Raw genomic sequence first — 11355 nt, 5'->3', positions numbered from 1 at the left:
GAAGAAATTTATTCGGTATTTAGTCGTTGAATGGTTTCATGTATATTTTCTGTATCGCTTTTATTCTTAATATTTATCTTACCTTAATATCTTGTGTCTTCAATTATTGTTTTATATATTACTAACTCTCCGTCGCAGCTTCATCCGCGCAATATGATTACTTGCATTTCCTGTTAGTGTTTTTATTTTATACTTATTAGTCAAGTAACTGGCAGCAGGTGAATCCCCTTTCAAGGATGAATTTCAAAAATCTAGAAATTTGTTTATTGACATGAAGATTACACTCACCAAAAATCAGGTTGATTTCTTTATTTGTTACCGAGAATTAAAAAAAAATTAAAAAATCCATTTTAATCACTGAAACTCTGAATTTCAAAAAATCTACAAATTGGTTTTTAGATATTCATGATCATTCACTCGCATTAAAGTTTGTACTTTAATCGGCTAATCTCCCCTAAAATATATATACACACATTGTTTTTTCTCAAAAATTTTTGAGATGAATATGTCTAAAACCTTAGTTATGCCAAAAAACATGGGTAAAAATTAGGTTGCGATTGATCAGGAAGTTTTTTTTTATTCTCAACAAACAAAAACCTTCTTCTTCATATAATAATGTAGATATATTATTTTATTTAGTGTAAATTTAATTCTATTATTATGTAATATTATTAATTCGATTGCTTCAGATCATTCAGTTCAAACCCTGTTCACAGTTCATTAATTCAATTCATTAAAGTTTGTGTTTCAACCAGCAAATCTTCACTATTAATTTTTGAGATGAAATATATCTAAAGACACTCAGTTATGACAAGAAACATAGATAAAATTTGGTTGTGATTGATCAGGTAGTTTTTTGTTTATCCTGAACAGACAAAAACCCTCTTCCTATATAATTGCATTGATAACATTTAACCTTTTGTTTTTTCTTTCTATACCGCTATAACCAGGTGCACTATTACTGGTTACCTTAACTTATGGATCATGAAATATGTTCTTTTTACGACGTTCTGTAGAAAACTTCACTTTAGCTCTCTCCTGTGTATCTTAAAATCTTATTTTGTATTATCAATCAACCTAAATTTCCTTATTCTTGTATTCTCTCTTATCTTGAAAGTCTTTGTACTTAGTTTTTTGAATATTTGTACTGTCCATATTTTGCTGTCATAAAGTATTGCAGTCCATAGAATTCTTGATAACTACTGAATATATGTTTGATACTAGCAGATTTCTATTCTGTGTAGAAGCTTTCCTGGGGTATGGTAGCCCGTGCGACCAGGGACGTGGCTTTGTTCTGCCAGTGGTGATTCCTGATCGTGACTTAGTAATGCCGTGTGAGACTCCATGATGGGACCGGGTGGGACTGCAGGATTTGTCCCTGGCTCCTGTGCGGACCTAAATGAGGTTACGTTTCCCTTGTTAGGTGACTTAATTTGGTCAACTTATTTGGGTGTAGGTCTGAATTTCTATATTGCATAAAACATAATTTTGATTGTTATGAGTGGTAGCACTGATTTTCCTCATTAATCGCCTTTCTGTACTATCTCATTGCCATAGAAATGTTATTATTTACAACAAATTTTTTTAGTTTCAGACAAATAAAATATCAACAGATTTTAATATTAAAAAAATAAAATTTCCTGCTCTCAATTTTTTCTTTTGGTTACATTATTGCTTCTTCTGCTTCCTAATTAAAAAGTATAGAAGATTGGTTTTATTACATCTTTCCTTCAACCAGTCTTCCTTTTGCTACTTTTCACTGTCTCTAATTTAATTTCTTATGTGGCAATCAAATTTTCTAACTCATTATCTTTGCATTTTTATAGTTTGTGCATCCGTCCACCTATAATATATCTCAAGCTAGATTTTCTACCAAACTAAATCTTTCTTTTCTTTTAATTATTTTCTTTTTTAAATCCATTTGTTTTCAATGAATCTAGGATTGTAATGGCTTTAGAACTAAAACTATACTTTGTTGATTTTAACTTCATATTATTATTATTATTTAGTCTGTCTTCTTTATTCCATCTCTTATTCTCAGTTTTTTTTTTTTTTTATTCAGCAAACTTCCACTTTATCATTACTATGTTATAGCTAATATTAATGACTGCAATTTTATTCGTTTCACAGTCCATAATTTTTTTTTGAATTTTCTGCCCTAGTACATATTTTTTGTGATGCCTTTCTGTACATCTTTTCTCTAACTGTGCATTTTTTCTCTACGAACTCAATTTTTATGCCTGCGGAAGATGATTATTGGCAGTTACCAGTTTATATTTTCGTCATTTGTGATTTTTAAAAGTAAAACCAATAGAATAGAATTTTAGTTAAATGAAAGTTCCTCTTTCATTCCTTTGATCTGGACTGTACTTTTCAACTAATTTCCTTTTTGTCCTACTATATTAATCCAGTCTCCTTATGTCAAATTTATAATCCTTAATGTATTTGATTGTTTCTTTCTTCTGTTCTGCTGAAGAGGTTAGGATATAAATCTGCTTGGGTTGAGTCTTCTCTACTGTAATAATCTTTTTCACTGTGTAGCTTGTAATAATATAATATTATACTTATTGATTTCAGTCTTTGAATTTGGGTTAATTATCTTTAATTTCTTGACTAGAAGATCTCCATCCTACCCCACTTAATTCTTATTTCACGTATTTTAACCTCTCTATTTCTTGATTTAATACAATCAAGCTTTGATTTTTATTTAAAATTCTGATAATTCATGGTCCAGATCAAACGGTAACAATATCTATTCTTGAAAACTGTGTAGTCCTACTTAGAGATGCGATTTGATATTTTTTATCTAAGAAAATATCATCTTATCAATTAAAAAAAAAATCTAATGTGGACACCACATGACTTCCTTGTACATCTATTAAATTACATATACACATGTTTTGCTGCACTTCATTTAAACTTCTTTCATTTGAAAGTGAGATATGGCTCCAATTCTTTAATAAAGTGGACAGTTACACAATTGCTGAAACTAGAGAATTTGTACACAAATTTAAGATCAGAAGAATTATATCAAATCAAAGAGCAGTTAAATGATTGGCAACAAAAAACAAATAAATGAAATGATTATCAGCTCCAACTTAGGGAGAATATTGTCCAGCAATATCAGAGGAGTAATGAACTAAAACAAGAATTTTTTGCAATTTATTTAAAGATCAGTAATTAAATTTAATGTAGATAAAATTAAACAGAAATTAAACTAGAAAATCCAAAAATAGTGCGATTCTAAATTATAATTTTCAATTAATATTAAATAATTAGATGTTTCACCAAATCTATTGCATATACACATGTAATAATGCCTATTTACATATACACATTTTTAATAGTACATAAAATTTATTTCACTAATAACTTCTGATTTGTTTGTTTTCATATTTTGTTTTTTATTGTTATTATTGAATTGCTAATTATTGTAAAATGTTTTTTACAATTATAGGTTAATAATTATGAGTAAATCAATATATGTAAAAAAAAAATTAAAAAAAAGTTAAAAAAAGGAGATGAAATCTGATTTGAATTGATCTCCCTTCCCCTGTAAGATCAAAATATAATTAATAAAAATTTTATTTGGTTATAAATCTGGAACTAATGAAAATAAGTAACACTTATGATATATTGTTGAAAAGCTCTCAATGAGAACTTGTAACTGCAGTTAAGAAAAAATCCAAATGTTTTGGGATTTTTTGGACACTTTTGGTTCAGTCAATTGCAATCAAAAGGGGAGGCGCAAAACTCGATGTTACAACAGTTCTAAATCCAAAATTACAACATCTTATGGCTAATTGTTTTTGAGTTATGCGAGATACGGATATTTCCGTTGAAATCTGAAAACCAAAATTTTTTGTGATTACTATACTTCCTTTACTTTGTACAAAGAATTAAAAAGGAGGAGGATTGTATAATTTACTTTGAGATATACAATTTACAATATAAAATTTACTAACAATTTACCTTGTCATAACGAATATACATTTTTTTTAAGAGGAGAAATTCTGAAGTTTACCATAGTAATTTCTGTTAAAAATTTTGTTCTGTCCACTTTAATAATTTCAATCATATCTTGGCTATTTATTAACCAGTTTAAACAAATGAGGTGTTATTTCATTAACAATAAAAGGCTTAATATTTTATCTAAAAAAAAAAACATTGATAGAACTGATATTTACAAGACATCATTGACTAAAAACTTTAAATAGTTGCATTTTGGGATTTTCAGAGGTAGAATTTTCAAACTTATTAATGTTGTAGATGTTGTTAGGTACATATAATTACCCTAAATTTCATAAAAATATTATTAATCTTTCTTAAGATATAAATTTTGTATTGAAAAAACAAAGTGGCTGGCAGAGGGAAAATGAAAGGTGGGGCATTTGTCTGCATGAACGTTTTTATTTTATGTCATGATCAGTCCCTTAAGTGGCCAAAACCTCCCAGTATAATATGTACTTGCTGTAGGATCTATAAGGGAAAGTATGGTGATTGGTCAAAATTTTGGGTGTATTGGTTTTTATTAATCTTGACGTTTCATGTCCCCTTTAACCAAAAATCACAAAATAACCCAAGGAAGATTCCAGAAGGATGTATGTATTCATATATGTAGATATGTGTATTTTGATAATATCTCTGGTTTGCTAATACATTAAAACTTAAAATTTGGTTCAAATATTTCTAAACATGGGAGATTAGTATCATCAGATTTTGAACTTAATTTGATAAGGGAGTAAGGCATTTATTGCCATTTTAAAAATTCAATTTTTTGTGGAGGCATCATAGGAACTTGAAATTCGATACATTATTACTGTATGAGTTGCTTATGGTACTGAAATTTTAAGTCGATTAGACTTGTGGGCTAGATTATAAATAATCTTAATTGTTTATGAGTTTGGTTATTTATTTCCAAAACTGTTTATTAAAAACTTACGAAACTCAGAAAAATATTCATTAACAGAAGTTTCAACTTTGGTTAAATTTTCATCTCAATCTAGTAAGGGGGTTTGGCTGTATGCAACATAATTGTCATTTAGATTTTCTTTAATGTTTCTAAACTGAATTAACCATTAAACTCCCAATCAGGCCAAGTATTTCTTTGCATGAGATTCTAATTGTATTAAGTTATAGTCTATTTCTGTGCATGAAATTGTAATTGTGTTATAGTCTCCTACAGACCAGCAGGTAAGCTGGTACCTAATTTTACATTTGATTAGTTCTAATATCATTAAATAGATTTATATTAAATCACAAAAATGAGTTAAAACTACATACTGAGAATTATTAATTGGAGATAAGCATTACTACATTCAACATTCTCTAACATTTATTGAAATACTGTAGGACTTGTAGGGACACTATAGAAACCAATTTCTAAAATCAACTTTCAGAGTTGTTTTCTGTTTGTATTTCATGATTGAGTTGATTCATTTTAAGTAAAAATAATAGTCATTCATTTTTAAAACCCAGTAACGTATTTGAAATAAAAATCTGTCAAGGGTAAATCCAGAAAAGTTTTGCAGTTCTTTTTTTCATGCTGTATACGAACATTTTTGTTATTAAATAGTTTTAATTAACTTTGGTAATATTATCTTTCAACCAAAAAGCTAGAAAGTAATAACTTCTACTGAGATTTTGGTATTTAAAATAATACAAAAACATCATTTATTGTTATTCTCTATTTAATTTACTTATGAATTTTGTTAATAACAGCAAAGAGTGAGCTTAACACACTGCCAGGTAATAAATACCTGCCATTTAATACCTGGCACAGTGCCAGGTAATAAATATGAATTAATTGTACAGGAGGCTTGTACATTATACATTCATCAGCTATTATAATCAGCCAATTTGCCAGAAGTGAAAAGGAAAAGAAGTAAAGATGCAGAGAGAATTAGAAATGAACTGAGAAGTTAACAGCATTGTGATTACAGGAGAGAATGAGTGGCAACTTCTCCAAAATGAGCCCATTCTTGATTGCCTGGGAGATTATCAGCTGTTTTCATGGCCTTGTTAAAGAAGTACCTAGGAAAGTTTTTTATTTGTTCGTCGATATTGTAAATGACAGCCAAGGGCAGAAAATTCTGATGTTTAAGTAGATAGGCGAGTTCCCCGTGCTTGTTCAACCAAATAGCACCCTTAATTCATCAAAAGAGTTGTGTGTTGTGATCTGCTTAATTGTACTGAAGAAGCAGAAGTAGTAGGAGAATTAGCAAATCAAGGTGTGGCTGAACATGAGAATAAATGGTAAAGTTCTTCCTTCTGTTTTTCATGTACTCACATTTAACAGATCTTCCTTGTCTGAGAAGGTATGGGCTCTTTGCATACATCATCTAGTAGATATAAGAGCTTTCGTATTGCAACTTACACAATGTTTTAAATGCCAACACTTTGGATACACTACAGTCAGATGTGAAAGACAGTAAATCTTCATGCATAGTGAGGCGTCATACAGAAATTGTAAATGGCAACACATCTGCTATTGCAGAAATTTTCCAATTTATAAAATGGAAACTGTAATTCATGAGGTGAAAACACTTAAAAAGGTCAGTCAGCAATTTTGAAAAAAGAAAAATCATCAGCATTCGAACACCTTGACTTATACAAAATCACTATTACCCCTTCCTTGCTAAAGGTTGCACATCAGCTGTTTTCAAACCTTGCAGCAATCCGGGAAGTATGATTGAGAGGATCATGAATGGAAACTTCCAAAGAACTTTCAAGTCCTGCTAATTTACAGCAAAAAGTAAATATTTTGAATAAAAATTATAAAGACATTGGTCTAAGGTAAAAATCTAAATAAAATTGAGGTCCAAGTAAAGGTACATAAAAAAGTTGATGGACCTGTCAAAAAAGTACCTCCTGATACTGAGCCCCTAAAGAGAATACACAGCAATTTTTTCTCAAATGTTCTTGCTACCTAAAACACCACCAGTGGTGACTTTCTCCCCTTTCGATGTAGGAGTGGGACGAGATTGCACGAACTTTATTGTTGACTCAGTACTTCCTGAAGTAACTGGAGTTATTGAAAACAATGTCGTTGCAGTAACTGATGTTATATATTTGACTGAACATCAAGGTACTCATATATTTGTTGGCACCGAGGATTGCATCTTAAATGTTCTTGTCGAGGTGGAAAGCACCGGCTGTAAATATGTTTTGGCAATTTTTAATGACATAGAGACAGCATTTCCTTCCTCGAGTTGGAGTTCTGTCCTCTATGAGTTGGAAGGCCGCAATGTTTCCGTAGTCCTGCAGGCCGTATTACGTGACTACTAGTCTGATCGCACGGCTCTGTTTAAGGATGCTGTTTAAGAACAGCACTTAGTTGTGGAAAAGTCCGTCACCAGGGGAAGCCTGCACGGCTCCGTCCTCGGTCCCTTGCTGTGAAAACTGGTATTCGACGGATTTTTGAAACTGACATTCCCGGAAAGGATCACGGCCCAGGCTTTCGCCGATGATTGTCTCCTGGTTAGTTCGTGGTAACTCATGACCGCAGCTAGAAGACCGGATGCAAGCGGCTTTGTCAACCGCAGAGGGCTGGATGGACATTCAAAATTTAAAGATTTCTATGCCCAAGACGAAGTTTATGCTTCTCAAGTATGCAGACAAATTGTGCAGTCGAAAACCCCCACATCAAGTATAAAGGCTATGTGATCAGCCAAGCTAAAGTTCATAAGTACCTAGGTGTTATGTTTGATGATAAGTAGCTGTTTAGCAATCACATTAGGCAAGTAGCGGCGGACGCCGCGTCTCTGTGATGCACAAGCTTAGGAGGATTGCTTACGGGTTGTCGGGCCGTCATTTGTACATGGTGTACCGAGGTGTCTTCGAAAGTATGGCCTCTTATACTACGTCCGTTTGGGCGCATAGGTTGGACAGAAATACGAGGGTTAGTCAATTATTATCCGCAATGTAGTTATACATTTTATTGCAATAGAAATAGGAAACTTACATGTACATCATTTTTCAACATAATCCCCTTGCATTTCAATGCACTTGGCCCATCATTGCACAAGCTTCCTGATGTTCTCATAAAAAAAGGTTTTCGGTTGAGCTGCGAGCCAGGAATGCACCGCTTCTTTCACTGTTCTCCGAGGTAAATCGACGGCCCCTTAGTGACTCTTTGAGTGGACCAAACAAGTGGTAGTCAGAAGGGGCAAGATCAGAACTATACGGAGGATGATCCAGTACATCAAAGTTTAGTTTCTGGAGCGTTTCAGCAGTGTGGACAGCAGTATTTGGACGGGAATTGTCTTGCAACAACACAACACCTTTCGACAGCAGTCCTCAGCGTTTGCTTCGAATTGCAGGCTTCAGCTTGGCAGCAAGCATCTCACTGTAACGCGCACTGTTTATTGTCGTGCCCCTTTCCTCCTAATGTTCCAGTACTAGGTCTTGTGGGTCCCAAAAAACCGTAAGCATCAGTTTTCCTGCGGACGGTTGGGTCTTGAACTTTTTTTGCAGGGCGAATGTGGATGTTTTCATTCCATACTCTGCCGTTTACTCTCCAGCTTGTAATGATGGATCTGTGTTTCGTCACCGGCGATGATGCTGTCTAAGAAGATGTCTCGTTCGTTATCATAGCGATCCAAATGTTTTTGGCAGATGTCCAAGCGCGTTTGTTTATGCAACTGTGTGAGTTGTTTTGGAACTCATCTTGCACACACTTTATGAAACCCAAGTCTGTTGTGGATGATTTCGTAGGCAGAACCGTGACTAATTTGCAGACGATGAGCTACTTCATCGATAATTACTCGTCTGTCTAAGAAAGCCATGTCAGGTGCACGCTCAATGTTTTCCTCATTTGTGGCGGTAAACGGTCGTCCGACTCCTTCCTCATGCGTAACACTTTTGCGACTATTTAAAAGTTTTTCAATCCATTCGTAGACACTCCGTCGCGACAACACACTGTTCCCGTACTGTGGCCCCTGACACGCCTTCCGACCACAAAAAACGGATCACTGAACGGATCACGTTGCTCTTCTTTGGTGCAAACAGAAAGCGGAGCAGCCATGGTTAACTGCAGGGAAGCGATAATGGAACTAACCTAGCAGCATCAAACCTGCACAGGCATAACAATTAAACCACGCATGAGTCATCTACGCAACACGTCATTACTACCAACATAAACAAAAATATAACTAAATTGCGGATAATAATTGACTTACTCTCGTAGATAACTTATTTAAAATTTAAGAAGTGCCCAGCGCAGAGCCTTTAATAGATTTTGACCGTCTCATCTCAAAAAAAAATTTTAAATACCAAACTATAAGGCTCACAGTTGAGCCTTATTTATGATCGCTGTTAATAAACTGATATTAGCCATTCCAGAAGAATCAGCAGAAACGTTTAAGTCGACGATCTGTCAATCATTACTTGTACTTGCCAATAACAATAAAAATATTGTGAAATATAAATTGTGACAAGGATAAATGCTCTCAGGGAGATACAAAAAATAATAGATTCAAATTTTCAACATTGCAAACGTACTACGTGCACTTCCGTAGGAAGAGAAATTCATATCGTAATCCTGTTTTGATTACTGATGGCAATTCAATTCAATACAAAGCTAATGTATAGGTGCCGCAATGAAGCTTGGACTAGCACGGCTAGTACGGTTCTTGTTATCCACACTGAAAACATTCAGTTTAGTTTTCACGCGCAGGAGCAAATTTCTTTCATGTAAATAACAACTTATTTTATGTTACTAGATGCATTAAGGATTGATTACTTTTTAATACTTTCTAATTTTGCTGTTTAAGTATTTTGACGTAAAAAGAGATGTTATGGTATATTTTTAAAAGTTATAAAAATGTAGGTCTATTCTCAACAAGTATTATAATTGCATCAGTAGACAAAAGCTAAATGATTAGGTAATTTATCATACATTTGTCTGACATTACAAATGTCTGACATATATAAACGTAGTTTATAATCTATCGTGATTTATTTATTGTAAAAATAAACACGGACTAGTCAAGTATTATTTCTATTCTGTATTAGTATTATAATTATTTTTATACTGGGTATAAATTATTTCCTGTGTTAAATTTTTTGGTATAAATTCAATATCCGTGTATAAAATAATAATATCACTATGTTAACCTTTGATTCTTCTGTCAGTGCGTCGTGGGGGAAAAAGGGAGGAATTGGCTCAAAAAATAATGGAGCCAAAGTGGGGAATCGTGGACCCGTGTAGGGCCAGAGAGACAGCTCTTTTGCCGAGGACGTTCTGGCTCTGCTACAAGCAGACCTGGGTCGGGACGCTTCTGATGAAGCATTTGGGACCCTCAAGGTGGTGTGCAAGGTGGGCACGCATACCCGGACCTTGAGTAGATATAGTGACGGGAGGGTAGCCCTTCATGGGAGGAACATAACGGCATCCAGATGTGGAAGTTGGGATGTTCTGATGAACCGGAAGGGACCCCGATGGGAGGCCAGGATATACACTAGAGATACGAAGGGCTAGTCGACGCCACGTCACTTGGGATCAACCGAGGCAACGTCTTTTAGGTGGTTACCGGTTGCCCCTGAGTGGTTAAAAAAGGTAATTAAAATAAAGTCTACTTTTGACCTACTTGACCTACTTAGAATCATATCAAGATACAATATTGCTACATTGTTTGTTATTTGCTCATAGTTTTCAAATACGGCCAGACCAATGTAAAAATAAATAATTACCCATAAGCCTAAATTATTGAATGCTTGAGTATAGTCCAATTAACTAGTTGCCCTTATTTGTTGATTCTGTATTCGTGATCCAGATGATCTAAAGAGCATTTGAGGAATTCCATTACTTTTTATTCGAGTTTTGATTGAGAAAAGGTAATCACGTTTTATAATCGGTTGAGCATTTTATAATTATGAGTGAACTTAAGTTTACCGTAAAAAAGAAAAAAGGAGGTCCCAGAAGCAATAAATAGTGTGTATGAATTTATGAAACTCAAAGGTGATCCATTTCCAAAGATGGAAAACGGGGTGTTGCGATCCCACGTATAAAGAGTGAGAAAAGAGAAAAAGCGGTTGCTAGAAAAATTAGCCGAAAATCCGGCGGAGACTTCTTTCTCAACTTCAGTAAAATTCAAACTCCATGAAAATCCAACAACGGGGCTAGATGCCTTTGAGTCTTGTGAGACGGACTATAAACGAATTTTACGAAATTTTATAAACAACTGACGTTGATGAAAAATATAATGTTAGCGCTTAAAGATGCCACCTAGCGGGTGGTGCTGGTGTAAACATACTAATTCAAACTAAATAATTCAGAAACCTTCGCGGGCGTGCGCACAACTCACCAAAGTTTCATCGCAATGATTCTCGCATTCTATTCTGCGAATTATTGAT

Source organism: Lycorma delicatula, chromosome 3, assembly GCF_047948215.1.
Source record: "Lycorma delicatula isolate Av1 chromosome 3, ASM4794821v1, whole genome shotgun sequence".
NCBI lineage: Eukaryota > Metazoa > Arthropoda > Insecta > Hemiptera > Fulgoridae > Lycorma > Lycorma delicatula.
The sequence above is the reverse complement of the archived record's forward strand: the minus strand, read 5'-3'. Positions refer to the sequence as shown.